The following is a 22,213-nucleotide window of genomic DNA, read 5'->3' on the forward strand; positions in this document are numbered from 1 at the left end:
TCTGAAGGAATAAATTACTTAAAATGTATTTCAATTTTAGATCATTTTTCCATAAATGAGAAATTTACTTAGATTAAACTAATTTTTAAAATGTAAAAAAAGGAGAGTAGGAATTTTAAAATAATTCTAGAATAGCTTTCATTGATAAACTAATATGTTAATAATAAATTTAAGGCATTTTTACTGACTTACCTCTCTTAGATATTTTAATTATAACATTGGATTTAACTCTTTACTCATAGATGGTTATCATCCTTGTTTTACAGATGGGGAAAATAACACAGAATGTGTACTTTTATCAAGGTCATATAGCTACTAAATGACCTTTTCTGATGCTCTCTCTACAGTAAAATTCTGGTACCATGAAATAATATGGAATTTCACTTTGCAAAGACCATTATTCATAGGCCAATAATCTGGTAACCAACATTATTTATATATGTTTCATTCTAATTAGAGACCCATCTCTGGAACCTTAGTGACTGAAGAGAACAACTTCTACCTTGGTATATAATTCACAGAGCAACACTTAGAACAATAAAGGAACAAAGGAATTTACTGGAACTTGGACCTAAGCTGAAGCTGCACTTCAAATCGCTGGTGCTCTCTTTCCTTGTGTTCTCTTGTCTTCATTACTTAGTTATAGAACCTGTGGGCAAGGACACATTTGATAACATGCCAAGATGTCTCCAATCATCTCCAAAAAATCAAGGAATTTTCCTCCAGAAATATTTTAAAACCAAAGCAACTTCATTTTATTTTCACTCTCTCACCCTCAATTATACTCTTTCTGTGAAAATGAGAATGGAAATACCTAAGTTCCCAGACATTAAATTTCCTCATCTCACTGCCTCAAAGAATTATGCAGATTTATAAAATCGGTCTAAACTAACTCTAAGTTTAGGTAACTCAGTTTTAGGAAAAACAGCCTGTCTGTCCACACATAATCTTCAATACAGGGGCTTTTGGATGAAGATAATAAAATGTTATTTATAATGCACAATTTTCTGAGTTTTTATTATGTGCTCTGTTTTGTAATACCAGAAAATAGTAGATGCCTTTGAATTGTAACGGACTCAAATTGTTACTGCAGTTTATAGATTTCCTTATCTCAGTAATTCATGGATAGCGAGCAGGCAATTACCAATAGTTATCATGACTCTCCTCAAATTCTAGTTGGTGTCACAATTTGCATTGTGCTTTAGAGATTCTCTTAAAGTCATCAGTTGAAGAAATATTAGTAGTCTCAGACAATATAAGTTGTCCTAATAAAGAAATGATACTTTGTATTCCATTAGGCATTCACACCACTGGCAATACTAGATGTTTGAATGCAATGTGTGGTTTCAGTAAAACTACAGTTGTGGGAATAAGGGATATTATTTTTTAATGAGGTTAAAGCCATAAAAATGATAATTAGTAACTGGAGTAACTTTTTTTTTTTTTTGGCATTACATGTGTGTCCTCTTTATCCATAAGACACTGACATTTATGTGTAGTACAGTTTAACTGGAGTAACTTTTAAAACAAACTAAAAGTACTACCTAAACTAGCTGCTATTGACCATATTATAGATCACTATATTTTAATGATTTTCTGTATGATATTTTTAAACACAGATTATATAGTGATCAAATTATAGGAAGTCGAGTTTCTGAAAACAAGGCTTATGGTTTATTTGCATTTGTAAAACCCAAAGTTTAACACTCTTTTGCAAGTTGAAAATAAAGAAGGCATAAAGTGGAAAATTGATTTCTAAATAATTTATATAACATGGGCCTTGAAACCATTTACTATTTATATTCTTTGCAGTCATTCACCCATTATTTTTCCCTCCCTCTCTCTCCTTTCTTTCCTTCTCTTCTTCCTTCCTTCTTTCTCTCTTTCTTTCCCTCCCTCCCTTCCCCTTTCTTTCACTCTCTCTTTTTTTTCTTTCTTCTTTTTTTCAAGAGATTTTATTTTTTAAAGCAATTTTAGGTTCACAGCAAAGCTGAGTGGCAGATACAGCAATCTCCCTTATATCCCAACCCCACACATGCATAGTCCCCCTCCCCATTATCAACTTCTCCCACCAAAGTGGTACATTTGCTATAATCGATAAACCAACATTAATACATCATTATCACTCAGACTACATAGTTTATATTAGGTTTCACTTTTAGCGCTGCATACTTTATGGATTCAGACAAATGTATAATGATGCATACCCACTATTATAGTATCATAGAGTATTTTCACTGCCCTAAAAAATCCTGTGCCCTGCTTATTCATCTTTCCTTCCCCCTTAACCACAAGCAACCACTGATCTTTTTATTGTCTTCATTTATAGTTTTGCCTTTTCCAGAAAGTCATATAATTGGAATCATATAGTATGTAACCTTCTCAAATTGGTTTCTTCCATTTCATAATATACATCTATGATTCCTTCATGTCTTTTCATGGCTTGATAGCTCATTTCTTTTTAACACTGAATAATATTCCATTGTCTGGATGAACACAATTTATTTATCCATTAACCTACTGAAAGACATCTTGTCAGCTTCCAATTTTTGATAATTATGAATAAAGCTGCCCTAAATATCCACATGCAGATTCTTCTATGGACATAAGTTTTCAGCTCCTTTGGGCAAATATCAAGGAGTACTACTGCTGGATCATGTGTAAGAGTCCTTAATTTTGTAAGAAACTACCAAACTGTCTTCGAAAGCAGTTGTACCATTTTGCTTTCCTATCAGCAATGAATGAAAATTCTTGTTCCACCAGCATTTAGTGTTGTCAGTGTTCCAGAATTTGGCCATTCTAATAGGCATATAGTGATGTCTATTTGTTATTTTAGTTTGCATTTCCCTTATTTGCCATCTATAATCTTCTTTAGCAAGGTATCTGTTAAGTGCCTTGGCGATTTTTTAATTGAGTTGTTTATGTCCTTATTGTTGAGTTTTAAGTTCTTTGTATGTATTGGAAAACCACCCATTATCAGATATGTTTTTTGTAAATATTTTCTCCCAGTCTGTGGCCTGTATTTGCATTCTCTTGACTGTTTCTTTTGTAGAGCAGAAATATAAGAAGTCTAGTTTATGAATATATCTTTATTGGATTGTGATTTTGGTGTTACATATGAAAAGTCAATGCCAAGCCTAAAGTCATCTAGATTTTCTCCTATAATATCATCAAAGAGTTTTACAGTTTTTCATTCCACATTTAGGCTGAGATTCAATTTGAGATAGTTTTTGTGAAGGGTGTAAGGTCTGTGTCTAGATTTTTTTTTTTGCATGTATATATCCAGTTGTTCCAACACCATTTGTGGAAAAGACTATTATTTTTTCTCCATTGAACTGTCTTTGCTCCTTTGCCAAGGATCCATTAAGTGTGTGTGTGTGTGTGTTTATTTTTGAGTTTTTTGTTCTGTGTCATTGATCTATGTGTCTATTCATTTGCCAATACTACACTCTCTTGATTATTGTAACTTTTTTTTTTTAAGATTTTATTGATTTATTTGACAGAGAGACACAGCCAGAGAGGGAACACAAGCAGGGGGATTGGGAAAGGGAGAAGCAGGCTTCCTGCTGAGCAGGGAGCCCGATGCGGGGCTCAATCCCAGAACCCTGGGATCATGACCTGAGCCGAAGGCAGACGCTTAACAACTGAGCCACCCAGGTACCCGCTGATTATTGTAACTTTATAGCAAGTCATGAAGAAGGGTAGTGTTAGTCCTCCAATTTTGTTCTCTTTCAATATTGTGTTAGCTATTCTGTTTTATTTTTTCTTCCTTTTTTTTCTTTTTTTGACTCTCCATATAAATTTTAGATCAGTTTGTTGATATCCACAAAATAACTTGCTGGGACTTTGGGATTACATTAAGTATATAGATCAACACTGGGAGAATTGACATGTTGACAATATTGATTGAGTCTTTCTACCCATGAACATGGAATATCTCTTCGTTTTTTTAGTTCTTCTTTGATATTCACTCTTTTTTTTATTTTTCCAACAAATATTCAGTGAAGGCCTGATTTGTGCCAAACATTGTGTAAGGCTTTGGATCTGTGATGATAGTCTTTACCTCATAAAACCTTTAGTATGGAAGGAATTCAGAAGGAGTTGATTAAATGAGTTAATCTCTGAGAAGTAAGGCTGGATTTTAAAGGGACATAAGAAAAACTCTTATTTTTTTCTCTACATTACATAATCAGTTTAGATCTTTCTTAAACTACATTTTTATTATTTTTAAAATATATTTTTTTAACTTAGAAACTGCCAATTTTCATATGAAGACCAGGGCAAGAAAAATTATAACAGTAGAGTACAAATTTTAAGAGATTTTTGAAATGAGGTCCACTATCTTATAACCTATTTCTTCAGTTTACTTCAATTTTGAAATGTGCCATGCATACACACACTTACACACATATGTACATGTATGCATGTGCATATTTATGTGTGTATGTATGTAGATAGATGTACACATACATGCATTCATATAAATTAAAGAATCCGAATTATATTTTTCACAAGGTAATTTTGGAATTAGTTTCTCATCCCTAAGGACAAGCAGCTGAACAATAGAAAATAACAGGGAGAAATGTTCCAGGTTGGTGAAGTAAAGGCAACTGGTGGTTGAAGTTTGTCTGAGATAAGACATCATGCTAGTCCTAACTTGGGTAGTCCAATGTTTGCTCTGCAAGTCTCAGTACTTGGAGGGTGAAGGATGTTTTGGTTAGAGAGCATTTCCTGATAGATTTTTCTAATGCACTAACAGTTGAATTTTACAGACAAATCTGAGTCAAGATTTAGATAGAATCATTTTTGGGATCCATCAACTGAGAATTAGTTTCACTTAAAGACAATTATTATCATTCATTAAGTGGTGATATAAAACTAAATCATAATTAATTCTTATGTTATAAAAGAGAAAAAGTTCAAAGAAAAAAATATTTATCTGGCAACTGTCCCCACTCTTTTCTTGAGGCAATCTGAATAAGTAGTTAAAAAATTTATATCAGCTTAAGTCATAGATTTTTTGACATTCTTTAGCTTCTTGTTTTTAGTGATATGAATTTAGTAAGAACTAGATCTTTAAGAAGATGCTATCCCTTTAACTTGCAACACTGAGAGATACTGGAATGACATTTTAGAAATTTTTGTTCTCCCATTTCCCAGAATAAGGTCAAAGCTTTATTGAAATGCGACTTAACCTCATTGAAGGTAAAGCATTACTCAACTTATGATAACTATCAGGAAGATAGTTCAAGCTTATTTTCCTAAGAAACAAATATTGCACTTGTATATTAGAAGCATATTTTGTTGGAGATATTTTGGGGAACATAATCAGATTAGTGGATCTCATAAGAATTAAAGCTTTATAAAAGTATCTTTTTTTTTTTTTTTAAGGATACCCAAGATGATACAGGTCTAAGTCTTTCATTTCATGTTAACGGTTTTAGATATTTTTAGGGTAGTAAATATATATAAGCAACAGATAATTTTCAAATTTTCTATATTAATTGAAAGGAGCAGAGGTAATCTGGAACTAGAATAATATTAACTAATTTATTTGATTCTATAAAAGTTTTTACAATCTTTTGGTTGATAGAGATTCACAGATTTCAAAATTCTTTTGTAAACTATGCATTCTCACCTATTCTTAATATACATTTGTAATTTAATAACATCTATAATATGCATGTGTATAATCTATATACTATAATACATCTATATACTATGATACTCATATTATAGTTGTATAAACTGAACCCAACAAAGGTTATACCTTTAATAAATTGATGACACAAAATAACTTTATTATTCTAGGAACACATCTCTGAAATTGGAGAAATGTGGGTAAGGAAATCAAGATATGAAGTGGGTGTCAACAAACTCTGTCAGGACTTTGTCATCATATCAGAGGTTACATATTTACCACACATTAAAAAAACCAAATGAACTAGGAAAAAGAAATGTTTTATACTGAATTTAACTTGAGGTGGAGGTAAACTAACATTGATGGGAAAGTCATATCTATGATCATATTTGCTTATCTCACCCATCTTTATATAGCCTTTATATATATAAAATATATATTATTTATTTATATATATAGCCTTTATATCTGCTATCAGTCTCTCTTACCTAATGCCATCTAACTGATCCTAGATAATTTATGCCAGTAAGTTCCACTGTTGGGAAATTGGTGAGTAAAAGAACTATTTTTTAAAAATTTAAAACACTTAACAGACATGATTTAATGTGTGTCACTTTTCTTTTAATCTGCATATATCATAGCACAGAAAGTTGAAAATGTATTTAAATTTAGTTCTAAAATCTGATGCAATATGTGCCTCTAAAACTCAGTGTCCTAGTTTATCTTAAAATACAAAACCTTCCTTTCACAAATTAAAAAAATAGCATCTCATAATTTGTCAAATAACTAGTTATGCTGAAGGCCAAACCAACACCCACCCTTCCAAAATAAAGAATTAGCTCAAAATATTTCTTTTTTCATTTCAGAAGCTTTTTAAATTTTTAAATAAAACATTTAAAATCAATTTAATTTGGTATAATGAACCTTCAAAGTTGGTAGAAACAAATCTTATGATGAAAAACTCTTCCACAAAGAAAATATAATATAGAAGCTGCTTTTATCTCTTTGTTCTCTAGAACATTAGAGTCATGTACTGATTACTACAAGGGGTGACAAGAATTTGAAGGCATGCATAATTTCCATTTATTGTTTGTTAGACTTTGTCTCAAGAAGTATAAAATTTAGGGGCGCCTGAGTGGCTCAGTCATTAGCGTCTACCTTAGGCTCAGGTCATGATCCTAGGGTTCTGGGATCAAGCCCCGCATCAGGCACCCTGGTCCCCTGTTTGGCGGGAAGCCTGTTTCTCCTTCTCACACTCCCCCTGCTTGTGTTCCTTCTCTTGCTGTCTCTCTCTCTCTCTCTCTCTCTCTCTATCAAATAAATAAATAAATGAAAATCTTTAATAAAAAAAGAAGTATTTAGAAAAATGTGTCGGGGCGCCTGGGTGGCTCAGTTGGTTAAGCGACTGCCTTCGGCTCAGGTCATGATCCTGGAGTCCCAGGATCGAGTCCCGCATCAGGCTCCCTGCTCGGCAGGGAGTCTGCTTCTCCCTCTGACCCTCCTCCCTCTCATGCTCTCTGTCTCTCATTCTCTCTGTCTCAAATAAATAAATAAAAATCTAAAAAAAAAAAAGAAAAGAAAAATGTGTCTAGTAGGTAATCAGCATAGTCAGAAAAGTGCAACAAGGAAGACTGGAGAAAAGGTTGCATTTGAAAATATTTTAAACAAATAGGAAAAAAAAAAAAAACAAGCAAGAAAAGTGATAAAATGGTCATGAGCCAGGACAGTGTTTTTAACAACACACATTCAGTGGGGGGTGGGGGGGAACGGTATACGCCAGGAGTTTTTGCAAATATTCTCATTTTATCCTTTTGGCAATTTTCTGAGGCAGGTTCTAGTGTTCCTGTCTTACCATTGACAAGGAGATATTAAGGTTTGTGCCCAAGATCACATAGCTTATAAATAGTAGAGCTAAGATCTGTACCTAGCCCTCAGAAACCAAGTTCTTTTCAGGTGATCACACAAATCCAGCAGTTTGAAAAAGAAATTAATTGTGATCTTATTGTTCTATAAATTAAAAAAATAACTTTTTAGCAGCTTTGTTTTGACCACTTAAAATAAGTGCTATAGGGGATATAGTGTTATTCTTTATGACTTTGCAAGCTAGATAGGAAAGAAAATTTATTATTATAAAACCATTATAAAATCAGCAGAGGATTATGGGTCATCTTGTGTAGGAAAGTTTAGAAATGTTGTCCTTAGACAAACCATGAGAGACCCTTGATTCCGGGAAACAAACTGAGGGTTGCAGATAGGGAGGTGGGTGGGGGGATTAAGGAGGGGACATGATGTGATGAGCACTGGGTGTTATATGCAACTAATGAATCATTGAACATTTTATCAAAAACTAATGATGTACTATATGTTGGCTAATTGAATTTAAATTAAAAAAACTAATAAAGGTTTGTTTTTCAAGAGGAAAAAAAAAATGTCATCCTTCCGAGGAACTGGGATTTTCAGGAGCTCTAGCTGGCAGAAATGTCTTCAAAATTAGAAGACACCTGAACTGGAAAAACATGAATGAAAACTGAGAAACCTGAGTGCTTGTACTTGCAGGGCAGAGATAGACACTTCTGGAGAGAGTAGACGGGGTAGAGTGTAAAGAAATGAAAGATCAAAGAAGGGGAACCATTTCAAACTGTGTGATCATGATGGGAAATCAAGTGAGGGGCTCATAAACTTCATATTTTAAACACAACAGGAAAATGAAAATAAATTGTATGTAGTATGTGTAAATACTGTTTCAGCAAACTTCTTTTCAAATATGTGAGTGTATACCACAGTGTGTGTGTGCATGCCCACACACCTGTGCACATGCCAGGTTACAATGTAAAATATGTATTTTTTTTTTTTTGGTAATGGTTAAAAAAGTTTGAAAAACATCAGCCTGCAGAAAGGAGTTAGTTTATGAGCGACCTTGAAAGTTAACATATCAACAGAGACTTTATGGGAAGCAGAAAGAAATGGGAGGTCCTCCAATATTTTTTTTTAAATGACAGAAATTGAGACCAGACTGTCAATCAAATACAGGATAACTGGAGTGAAGTTGAAATAAGCATTAGGCATTAGGAAATGGTACTTGACTATGGTAAAGTAATAGTTCCATAGGAGAGAATGGAGAAGTGAAAGTAGAGATGAAAGGTCAACAATGATAATAAATAATTAAGATCCAAAGATAGTAGAAGATGAGAAACAATCAGAGGGGAAGAACATTGCAACATCAAGAAAGACAAGAAAGGAGAGTGGCCTGGATTATATTCTGAAGAAGGGCAGGCTGACCTTGCAGTGAAAATAGCCTTAATGACCTCTGAGAGTGCAGTTTCACTAGAATATCTGGGATTCAAAGATTTCTGGAACTCAAAGATAGAGAGAGTGATGAGGAAATGCAGAGAGAGGGTAGGCAGAAAAAAAAATCTAAGAATTCTTATGTGGAAAAGGGGGACAAAAAAACAAAGAATAACCAATGAGAAAATAATAGATATCCTGTCTACCTCCCTCTGAAACTTAGGCAATATCTTTGCATGTTCAAAGTCAGAGAGGACAAGGACTATGGAGACAGGGGATTGGAAATGTTGAAGGTAAAATTGGAAAATATGGCAACCTCGTGGAGTTAATGTTAGATTGCTTTTCTCCCAGAGTCCAAGGAGGGACAGGGATAATTGACAGATGCCAACCTTCAGTTCAAAGAAAGGTAAGATAATCATGGATGAAAATTAAAGCCAATTTGCCCTCTTCTGCTCTGCCAGAAGTCTTCCTCATCAGGTGTATCCCTCTACTTCTGTATACACAATAGTATCTCTGAACAGTAGGGAAGAAAAATTTATTAGATGGGCTGTAAAATATCAGGTTGCCATCGGGGTGATTGGTGAGGCTTATTAAAACATGGTGAAACTTCGAAAACCTTTAGATCAGTACTTTATGTCCATCATTCACTCTCTCCCAATTGTTGCTGGGAAAAGCCATAAAGAAACTAAGAGACTTAATTATTTCCCATCCACCATGAACCACTGCTCACACAGCTTTACAAATTTAACAATTCATCCAAATTTCTCTTAAGCCTGTCATTAGAAAAATTTTATTTTCATATCTGTATTCTCTTTTACATTTTATACACCAAATATGACAGAAGTATTTAATAAACCATGCCTTAGCATTATTTAGAGCTTCTGAAGAAATCAGAGTTGCAGTGAATTGTCTTATCAGTAATATTGTCTATCTCTTTCAAGACTGTTCCAATAACTTCCAAACTCCATTTACTAAGAAACCTCTAAACAGACATGGTAGTGTGGTTCACAAAAATTCCTAACCTTTTTTTCATTGACTAGCTGATAAGGAGACAAACTCATATGTGCTGCAATAACTCAGCTGTAGTAAAAGAAATTGTGAATCATCCCATCAATACATTCTTGATAGAAAAATTCAAAACACAAAAACCTATTATTTCAGGTGTGGGTGGTATTGTCTTTTTACATTTCCTCCCAATAAGTAACTCCTCTCACCCACCTAACTATTCTAATAAATTTTCTATGGGAATAGACAAAACATTTACCACACCAAGCTCTGCTAATGGAGGCTTGCATTCAAGAATGAAAATCACTAAACACTAGTTGTCTCCATTTCAAGAAATTTTGAGAACCCTGGTGTAACACCAGAATTCTAATGACTATTAGGAAATAATGTTGAACTTAGCTAATAAGTAATAGTTTCCCCTCATTCTAGATTTAAACCAATTAGGCATCCTAGTTATATACTGTTCATACTGAGAGAAAAATCCATATGCGGAATAAAAATATAAAATGATGAGGCACAATGTGATATTTGTATATGATATATATATGTATATAATAATTTGGTAATTACACCCAGGATAGCCATTCCTGTTAATAAAATTCCAAAATATTTCTGGGTACTTTGGTAAACAGCTACTAATCATGGCTCTTTTGATGTTGCCCACCCTACCTTGGTGCATCAGACCCAATATACACTACCACATGATCCAGCTACTACAAGATTATTCTTGGCACATGGGGGCCTCCAGGAATGTGCTCCAGCATATGCTTGGCTGGCTCCCTACTTTTCTGGAAAGTAGTCTTTTCTGACTGGTGGTCTGTTTGGTCTAAGTCCATGTCTTACAGATCAATTAAGATTTCATCTCTCTTCTCATATAAGGAAAAAAAAAAAAAAACCCAGCCAGATCATTGTTATGATTCCCAACCTTAGAATCCTTTATCTTCTTAAATTCTATACATGCAATTATACTGAGTTTTAATTAGTTTCTAATCAAAATGAGTAATAAGATTTGTATTGGAAGCTACTTCAATAATGATCCCCTCTTATGTTTAGATTTCTCAAACACCTTGTACTACAACATAATAGCTAATGAGGAAAACTAGACTATTGAAATATAATAATTTCCTCCCCTAATTATCATTTAGGAATTAAAGGAAAAAATGATTTGGAAAAAAGTAAGCCACAGAACCTAAATCTTTGAATAAAATAGATAACATGACTCTCAGTACTATTATTTTTTTGAGGCAGAAAAGCTCAACAGAACATATACACAATTAACAAAGTTAAAGTAACAAAGACATTATCTACCAAATGAAGGTAGCAGCAAATGGAATTGTGTATTTTAAAACTCTCACCAAACACTTATCCTCTCAAGAGATGGAGTTTTAAAAAAATGAATGTTTCATTATTTTCCACAATTGGGTAAATTAAGAGTGCAATCAGCAGGGCAGATCATGCAGGAAGAAATTATCACTAACTGGGGTTTCTTTAATTGTCCCACCACAAGTGTCCTCTTAGGCACAACTGGGAGCTAAAAGGGCACAGGATGATCATAGTTTGCACCATGGTGATGCTTCAGATAGAGAGGAATCTCTAAGGATTGTATTCAATTTCTGAAACTGTACTCAGAAAAACACACAAACTCAGAAGTCTAGCTGTAACTAGAATGTACTGGCCTCATTTAATTTTTTTTCTTCACAGTGAACATGAATTGTTTTCATGGCACAGCTAAGCCTGAATGATGTTAACATTTTGTATAGACACAAATACAAACATTCCCCAAAACTACCTGCAAGAGCTCATAAAGCCAAGTAAGTCAGATTCACCAACTTAAACAGATTTACATTCTGTTTCATTTCTAATGTCCCTGTAGATGCTCTGTGAGATGTGAGTTCCTTTCTTAGAATACTGCAGTATCATTTTATGGCAAATAGTGATGCCTTACTATTTTAATATAGAGTGCAAGTAGCACTATCCCTTCTCAAGGGGCTTAAATCAATTTATAGATTCATACACTTCATATATTATATTGGAAAAAGAAAGTGTCATGAAAGGTTGTTTAAAAGGCACCGAAAGAGCAAATGAAATGCTCAATAAGGAAATACAAAGCTATATGATTGCTCAAACTCAGTGAGAAATGCTGACTTGAAATTCAGGTAAAATGTTCCTCATCTTCAAGAAAAAAAAACAACAACTAAATATTGATACTTGGAAGAGTATTGCTTATTTGAGAGCATGAGCAAGTAGACAGTGCTTTCACTGTACAATAATGGGAAATCAGCCTTATTTTAGAAATTGGAAGCTATGGGCCCTGGTCTTGATGCCAAGTGAGCTTGGGCAAGTTGCTTAGCATTGGCTTCTACGTTCGTAAAGTAAGGGTTGTTGAAAGAAAGAAGGAGGAGGAGGTGGGAGGGAGGGAGGAAAAGAGGCAGTCGGAAGGAAGCTGGTTAGTTAGCATTGGGGGGCGCTGCTACTCTGGGCCAGGAACCATTCACCCACTTCCTAGAAAGTATAATACAGGATCCCAGTTCCTTACTATCTTAAAATTTTGTGATCTTGCAGCATTTCATGTTTAGATAATATTTTTTTTTAAATTGACTCAAGGGTGGCAATGCCATTATCATCTTGATCTTGTTTTCCATGAGGTTTAATGTAGTTACTTCACCAAAGAGATGAGGTGTGGAAGGCAAAAATAGGCCCTAATTATTAGCTTCTACTTTTGAAAAAGTAAATCTGTTGTTTGGAACAAAGACCTGTTATCTATAGAGGGTAAGTTCTTTCATCTGTGTAACTGTCAATATATGGACTCACACAATAAGGTATAATGAATTCCAGTGCTGCCACCTTTGTTACAGAGACAATTAGGGTGTCCTGTTATCCATTATTCATCACTCTTGCCTTAGCTCTAAATAGAACAGCAAACAGATCTAAGGAATAAATATTCTTCACACTGAAGAATTCATCCTTCTAGGATCCTGGTGTCTAGTCTCAGATAACCCTCTTGAACTTGTGCTTGTCGAGATTTCATGGGCATGTTTTCTTTTGAGGGCAGGAAGCAGCAGTCCCTCTCTCTCTCTCTCTTTGTGTATATTCTTCTTTCTATTATTCCCTCATTGCCTTGAAGCAGTTTTCCTACCCTACTCACTTTCCACTGCAGACCCGTGTACTTGTTTTCTGGGTACTTCACCGTTTTGTTTTCCTACGTATTTTCCCCCACTTTCCATTTCTGTTTTTCGTTGTTTTTTGTTTGTTTGTTTGTTTGTTTGTTTGCCTTTTCCAATAACTGATCAGCAAATATGAACGGTTTTTTATACTCTGAAAATTATATTTTTTTTCACAAGAAGTAATCTCCCCAAATAGTTCAAATTTAAAGACCAGAGATCCTAATCTAATGTTTACTACAATTAAAGGAGAGGATATATCTCATCCACTAACTTATTCTAAACATGTTGGTTCAGGTTATAATTAGAGGAACAGAATTACCAAAATGAAGCCTCTGTTTAAAGTAGTGAAGTTTTAAAGATTCCAAACCAATAAAAGTAATCAGAAGGATAATATTAAAAAATGAGAACATGAAACTTTTTCTCAATAAAGGTATTCAATAATCTTTAGTGGTTTATCACATAACAAAATAATTAGGATGCAGTTCAATTCTTATTATGATTAATGTGGGCAAACATTCTGTCATTAGAAAAATCTTGTAAAGTAATGCAATTGTATATGCACTAGGTTTTAGGTGTGGTTTTGAACTGATCTTAATCCATCAAACATAAGGAGGAATAAAAGAAAGTAAGGAACTCAAAAATTGGGTCAGAACGCCCTAATGGATTATGCATCCTTGAAAGCAAGGGGGGACACCAAGGGATGGCCACTTAGGAAAAGTGTTGTCCTTTGTGTCAGTCTTAAATGAGTCAATAAAACGTTAAGTTTGCATCACGAACACATCTGTTTCAGCTCTAGCAACCACAGATAAACTTTTCTTTAAAGATATTTATCAATTTAATCAACACTATCTCTTGGGGACAGGTATACTCATCTCAATATAACCATACATTTAAACATGCTCTCTTTCAAAGAAAGCTGGGTCATTCTAGATTTCAGTATTTTGGTGAAGAAAAGATGTATCTGACCACATGAGCAACATGTATGTATCTTTTGGATTACACAATTGATTTCCTCATAATTTTTATTCTCTAGATTTAAAAATTCTAGTTAGAAATCTGTCCTACCAAAGAAACCTTTTGTACCATTCCACTTTCCTCTTTCCTCTCACTTATTTTATTTTAGTAGAACTCTTTGGATCTGCATCTAACAACAACAAAAAATGATTCTCATTAAAATTGTCTTTTCTGCCTTACCCATAATAGAATCTTGAAAACTACAAGCAGAAATCAATAGAGAGTACCCTACCCTGAAGGGCTCACAGATTACTGAAGATCCATTTGCCACTTAAAAATAAAAATAATGCCCTTAAACAAAAGTGAGATATCATTTACTAATGTAGGAAAGAATTAAATGCAATTGGTTTAGATATAGTTTTAAGAGGATGGAATATTGGATTTAAAATTATGAATTACCACTGTTACCAGGGGTGAAAGTCAACAGAAAATAGACCAACAAAACAATAGATTTAGTGCCTTTGAGGCATTGCTAAAATCTGAGAGACCATTGGGGAAAATAAACAAAATTAGTTGCTAATCAAATGTGTAACTCTTATTTCCTAATCATTCAAATAAATCCTGGTTGGTATTTCAGGATATTACTAATGTCTTTCAACTTAAAAAAAAAAAAAGACAGAAAATGAGTTATTGGTTGTGATTTTTACTGCTCTGATGAAAATCCAATCAGTAGAATATTACATACAATGCTAATTCCCCTATACATGAAAGTAAATGCCCAGAATTTAAAGGACGTATTTCCTTTGATGCATTTGTTTAAGTCATATGAACATACATATTAAGTCTGTAACAATCGTATGGTTACAGAAAAATCTATCTGACTCTGAATGTAAATAGCAACTTTACCACATTCAGGGAAAATGTTTATACAGTGAAATGCAAATCTAAGTATACAGTTTGTTAAGTTTGGACCAATATAGAGAATCATATAATCAACACACCAATCAAGATCTAGAATATGTCCATCATTCGCAAATGTTTCCATGTGCTCCCTTCCAGGCAATTCCTACTCCTGCCGCCCCCGTAGGCAACTACAGTTTTGATTTTTATCTCTACAGATTAGCTTATTTTTCCTAATCTTGAGCTTTATATAAGTAAAATTATGCACTATTTATTCTGTTATTTATGGCTTTTTCTTGTTCAACATATTTTTGAGAATCATTTATGGTGTTTCTCTTTCATATTAATAGTTTGTTATTGTTTATTGTTAATTGGTATAACATTGACGGCTATACCACAATTTATTTAACTCTTCACCTGTTGATGAACACTTGGGTTGTTTGTAGATTTGAGCTGTTATAAATAACGCTACTGCAAATATTTTATACAAAACATTTTGTGGACATATATTCTCATTTGTCTTGGATAAAGACATACCTAGAAGAGGAACTGCTGGATCTTAAGGTAGGTGCATGTTTAATTTTGTAAACAGTTTTCCAAAGTACTTACACTGTTTTATAATCCCACTGACAATGTATGAAAATTTCAGTTGCTCCATAGTCTCACCAATATTTGATGTTGTCAGTTTACTCATTTTATGTATTCTGGTGGGTATTAAATAACCTCTTACTTTGGTTTTAAATCCTATTTCCCTTTTCATGTGCTTTTAAGGCCATTGTGTATTTTTCTTTTGTGAAGTATCTATATGAATCTTTTGCCCATAATTTTTATTTGGGTTGTTTCTCTTTTCATTACTGATTTGTAGACATATACATATATTATATGGTATTTGGTATATATACACATGTACTTAAAATATAATTCCTTAGTCAAATAAATGCATTGGTGATATTTTCCTCTCAGTCTATGTCAATTTTCATGTTCTTAATGAAAGTTTTTGAAGTACATAAGTCTTTAATTTTGATGATGTCCAGTTTGTCATTTTTCGTTCTTATGGATAAGGCTTTTGCATACTTTCTTAGAAATTTTTGCCCATTCAAAGTTACAAACTTTTTCTTGTAGTTTACTTCTAGATATTTTGTAAATTTAGCCTTTATGTTTAGGTCTAGAAGCCATATCAAATTAGTCTTTGTGCACAGTATAATGTAAGGGTCAAGATCTACTTTTTTTCCATGCATTTTTCCAGTTAATCTAGCTCATTTATTGAAAAGACTGGCATTTCTCCCCATCGAATTACTTTGGTGTTTATCAAAAATCAATTAACTATATATGTGAGGATCTATTTATGGACTATTCTGTTCCATTGATCTATTTAATTGTACTATAAGCCAGTACTCTAACATCATGATTACTGTAGCTTTACAGTAATTCTTAAAATCAGGTGGTTAGAGTTCTTCAACTTTGTTCTTCTTTTCTGTAATTGTTTTGGCTATTACATACCCTTGGCATTTTCACATACATTTTTGAGTCAGCTTGTTATTTTATATAAAAAAAACTGCCATAATTTTGGTCAGGATTGCAGATTGATTTGGGAAGACTACATGTCTTTACAGTATTGAGACCTCCAATTCATGAACATGCAGTATCTCTGTATTTACTTATTTGCTCCTTAGCTTCTCTTAATAGTATTTGTAATTATTTTAATGTAGATATTTTGAATGTTTTTATTAAATTTATGATATTGATGCTGATTTTAAGAGTATTTTAAAATTTCATTTTCTATTCTTTTTTTTGTCAAACCATGTAAAAAAATGGCAAGACAAGTGATGAAAGTTAACACCAAAAATGGGCAAACTAACATTGGGTGCTTCTGCTAATGCTCTGAAAAGGATACAACATCATTTATATTTTACACATAACACAAATCCATAACTTGAATTAAGTTATGATGATTTGCCAACCAAATTCAAACTGAACATTCTACAAAACAATGAGTCCATATCGTTAAGGAATGTCAATGTCAGGAAAGACAAGAAAGGCTGAGGAAGTCACTCAGTCATCCATTTAAAGGAGGCTAAAGAGACAGGACAACAAACTGCAATGTACGATACTGGTTTAAATCCTGAATTGTTAAAAACTAATTCGCTAAAGAGCAATATAGCGACAATTGTCAAAATTTGAAGGGTATATTAGATAACAGTATTGTATCAATGTAAAACTTTCTGAATTTGATAATTAAGCTGTGGTTACATGAATGAATTTTCTCATCACTCGTGGATAAAACATTGAAGTATTTAAGGATGAAGGGTCATGATCTGTGCATATGATTTTCAAGTGTCTCAGCAAAATAAGTCAATAGACATAAAAGAGCAATGTGTGTATGTCACACAGAAAATGTAGACAGAGATAAAGCCAATGTGGCAACTTGCAAACAACAGCTGAGTCTATATTATGGTAATGTGAGAGTTCGCTGTAATATTTTTGCAACTTCTCTGTAGGTCTGAATATTTTCCAAAATAAAAATTTTAATTAAAGTGATCATATGATCCCTTTAGAGTCAGACATATGGATCTTTCCTGTAATTTGAAAAGAATAATGTTAATCTGGGTGCCATGTGAAAGACAGTCACACATTTTGCTTTCCAGCTGCCAAAGCTTTCTGCCATGTCCAGCTAAAATTTTGCTTTGTTTGGAGGACACTTTCCTTAGAATAAGGAGTTGAGAGAGAATGCAGGGTAAGGGACAAAGAGAAATCGCTCCTAAACCAAGAATATATGCTGCTCTTTTCTGTGAGTACATTAAGGTTAAATTGAAAATAATGCTGATTTGAAAGCTTGTGTGTGTTTGTTCCATCCTCGTTCATTAAGAGGGGGGTACATTTCAGCCAAAAAATATGATCACCCACAAAAATGGAACTTCCATTTTCACATACAAATCAATGTATTTATTCAGGTGTTTCTTTATTCCATGAACTTTTATTTAGTAAATATAAAGTGAATGAGACTCCACAGATGGACAGGAAAACAAAGTGTGGACGGTGTAATTCCCTATACTTCCATTTATTGTGCTCACATTTTCCTGGTAATGTTTCTTTTCTTTTTTTTTTTTTAAAGATTTTATTTATTTATTTGAGAGAGAGAATGAGAGACAGAGAGCACGAGAGGGAAGAGGGTCAGAGGGAGAAGCAGACCCCCCGCTGAGCAGGGAGCCCAATGCGGGACTCGATCCCGGGACTCCAGGATCACAACCTGAGCCGAAGGCAGTCGCTTAACCAACTGAGCCACCCAGGCGCCCACCTGGTAATGTTTCATTATGGGCAATGACCTCAACAACCAACAGTATTTTAAAAAAGATAGTTGAATCTGGAAGGAAAGAAGGACTTTTATAATTACTGTTATTTATAGTTGGTTTTGTTGTTATTGTTGTTTTTCCTTTATGGATTGTGGCACTGCAAAAGCTAAATTTGTTTACGAACCCAATTTTCCCATTAAAAATGACTTCCTTTATGTTTGTATTGGATCTGGAAAAATACCAACAATATGAGAATACCAGTTTTATCAGTTTTGCTTAACTTTCCTCTGAAAAACAATGTCTTACTCCTTAATTTTGATTTTTTTGATAACTACATCTTTCCCTTTAAATTTGGAAATATCAACTTCCACTTAAACTCATGAGAACTAATAAGTTTAGTGTGTACTGCAAACCTGAATGAATTAATTATTTTTAAAATTGCTTTTATTAGAATGTTAATAACTCTCTGTTTTAACGCTATCTGTCCCAACTTCTCTGGGGTTGTTCCTCCTACTTAATACATATCCTTTAGGCAACAAATTGTACACACAAAGGAAGGCTAATTTTATCACAGGATTACAAACAGACTAACACATATGACTAAGGCCTGACAGAGAAGCTAGAAAAAAGATGGTTGGTCACACACCCTGTACACACCCATGCTTTAACAGATTCCAAGATAAAGATCCTTTATAGGACCTCTGAGAGTCAGAGGTACCTTATAAAGGACTGTTGGCATTCAACAATGAACTCAGTCTCTTTACTTTTAGTCCATTCTGCTCTCATGACTCACTGTGGTTCACAAAGTGGCTGATGTTAAATCCTTTACTAAGAACCTTCAACATGGTATTTATAGAAAGATTCATTTGTAGTCTTATTTCAAAGAGGTCAGCAGGTGCAATATATTCTTTGGAGGAATTCTGACTCATTTCTCCAGATCGCAAGATACTGTCTTTGTCTACACAGTAAGCATTTTAGGCATCACAAGAATGAGTCGCTACACTTTTAAACTTACTACTTTCAGACAGCTACAAAATGTTCATGAAAAGTCTGCACTATAAAATGTCACATAGTTTGAAAATCTGATACACAGAGCCAGATACAGGTTGTATTTAGAGTGTTCACACATCCAGTTTGTCTGGACAGTTCTGGATTTTTCATGTTCCCCTGGTATAATTATTAATAACTTCCCCTTTTATTTTCAAAAGAATCCTGCTTTGGGTAATAAATTATATGGTCACCTTAGCTATACTTGGGCATTTATATCCATATATTTTATTCAAATCAATAGGTTTCAATTAATTCCACATCTTTGTGCTAAATATTTCTTGCTTCCCACTAAGTCCTAAGGGGAGGAGGGGTGGACTGAGCTTATACCTCATTGTGACCTCAACTTTCTCTTTCAAAACACATAGGTTTCTGGAATACCATTACTGGAGTTGGTTGCAATGTAGCTGAAAGACATCTGGGCACAGAGTCCAAGTTGCCCAGACTGCTGACATTTTCAGGGCAACTACACACACCTAAAACGAGTTTCAGCTTTTCAAATAGGTCTAAGAATAAATTATGCAGAATTTGAAAACATAATCTCCAAGATAAAATCTCTGGGATTTCACATTTTAAATTTTTAAGAAATACTGCCGATTTCTTCTTTTACCTACTGACATCAAAATTCGGTTCACATTTTTTATTCAGCCACACATGCAGCTCTAAGTTTCTTTTTGAGCACAACAGTATATCAACTTAATATGTATTTTTAACCCAATTCCTTTTCACACATTTTTTTTCCTGTTCATATTATTTTATTTGTTAACAATCACATTATACTAACTGGCTACCAGGAGCAGTTGTAAGTGCTTTTACAAATACGGACACAGTTAGTCTTTGCAAAATCTGTAAGATAGATTCTATTATTACCAGAGTCTCCATTCACGAATGATGAATCTGAGGACAGGGTAGTTAGGTAACTTGCAGAAGATCACACAATGTATATGTTCACTATTTAGACCTAGGCAATCTGACTCCAGAATCCATGATCTTAGCCACTATGCTGTGTTCCCTCTTTATCATCCTTTTCAAATAAGCAAGAGGTGACTTCTACTTTATTGAAGAAGTAATTGGCAGATCAAACGGTTAAGAGAGTTTGTCTCGTATTTTAATGAATTGATTTATTTAAAGAGATTATTTGTTGAGTAGCTACTTTTTTGCAAGGCACTGAATTAGGCAGTGGGGAAAGAGGTGAATTTACTTCTAAAACACCAGAGGCAGGTGCTTGTGTAACTGCATTTAAGAAAAGAAGATCAGAAGCCTCCAAATTTAAAACATTTACATGCCTCAAATCAAAAAAACAATGCATACTTTTCTGTCAAGATAGGTCTTGACTCTACAGATGTGTATACTGTGGGTGTCAAGGCCAACACACGGACAGGAGGCATGCCCAGAGGTGTCCTGGAGTTCTGAGGACATAGGCTCTGAAAGAAGACAACCTGCACTGAAACCGCAGCTGTGTTATATACAATTTGTGTAGCCTTGGGAAGTTTATGGACTTTACCTTTCCAATCTGTAAAATGGGAACACCTACTTCATAAGAAGTTATGAGGATTAGAGAAAAATGAAATTTTAGAAGAGTACTAGCACACTGGAAATGCTCAATAAATGATAGTTAATATTATTTAAAGTGCTCCAACCACACTGCATTATTCAGCATTGCCACAGACGGATAATTTCACAAACCCAGTCTTAACTCACTAGCAAGATATCAGTGTGCGTGAATGTAAACAGTCTAAAATCAACAAAAAGAGCACCAATCCAGGATCTAATTTTTCACTGAAGTTATGCTTAAACTAGTTGTGAAGATGGGCAAAGGGTGATTATTTCAATTCTGGAACAATGGGATTAGTAGGAAGGAGGCCTGGTTAAAATATTATAATGTCATTACTTAAAACATTTTTTCCTAATTTTGTTAGTGTATGTTTCTTGGAATCTTTAACATAAGTTAGCACATATAACTTCTGCTGGAATGAAAATGAAATGTCTGGAATTTCTTTTGTTTGTTTTCTCCGGGTAAATCAATATGCAGCTAATGTAGCTAAAAGGTATGGCTTCATCTTCGTTCTTTATATTTTAATTTTTAAATTCTATAACCTTAGATATTCTAACTCAAATCTCTAAGCCTTCTCTTCTGGAAAAAGTGTTTTTAAGTGCTATTAACAATTTTTCAAATGCCATATGAGAAGTATTTATGAAAATACTCTTGCCTATTCTTTTACACTCCAGATTAAGTTTCATTACCTGAGCTGTAGGTCAACCAAATATTTTTTGAAGACAAATTAAAAATGATAGTATAAAACTTACTTGGAAAAGATTTAGAGAACATAATCAGTATCCATTACACTTTTAAAAAATTAGATTAATAACATAAAGTATTAACAGAACTCTTTTACATGAACTCTTTCTCCGGAGGGAAACTGATCATTGAAGTTATTGGCATCCTCGAAGGAGCGAATAATTAAAACAAAATGTTGTGCAACTCACACTGTCCTCACACTGTTGTGAATATATTTAAAATAATGAATGTTGGTGGGTATGAAATTTCAGTAGGCCACCCTCTACTCACTCTGGAAACATGAACTGCAAAGAAACAAGTCCTGCAATTGTAGAGTGAGAACTGAGTAGAAGCCAGCTAACAGGACAGTCGAGAATGCGCATAATTAGTGGCATTTTTGTGTAGTCCTTCATTCAGGGAGCAAATTCAGAGAAGAGCAATCTAGGATCCATAAATCCTACTGAGCTTTGGTTAAGTGACATTCATTATAAAGAACACCTAGAGGGAAGACCCAAGAATTGAGTCACAGCTAGAAAGATCAGATTACCTGAGCTCTGCATGTCTTGGTTAAGTAAGGCAGCCTAGGAAGAGAATGCTCTTTGTCTGCAGTCATTTCAGTAGTGTTATATTGGATAAAGTTCAGGCTTAT

General features: G+C 33.9%; 1 protein-coding gene across 2 annotated transcripts in view; it reads right to left on the reverse strand.

The window, feature by feature from the left end:
- Window positions 1–22,213, reverse strand: part of KCNH7 (potassium voltage-gated channel subfamily H member 7) — a 474,108-nt gene that overhangs the window by 437,612 nt on the left and 14,283 nt on the right. The gene's annotated exons all lie outside the window — the stretch shown is intronic.

Source organism: Mirounga angustirostris, unplaced genomic scaffold (assembly GCF_029215605.1).
Source record: "Mirounga angustirostris isolate CCGP_5_RB_7025 unplaced genomic scaffold, mMirAng1.0.hap1 SCAF_3, whole genome shotgun sequence".
Lineage (NCBI taxonomy): Eukaryota > Metazoa > Chordata > Mammalia > Carnivora > Phocidae > Mirounga > Mirounga angustirostris.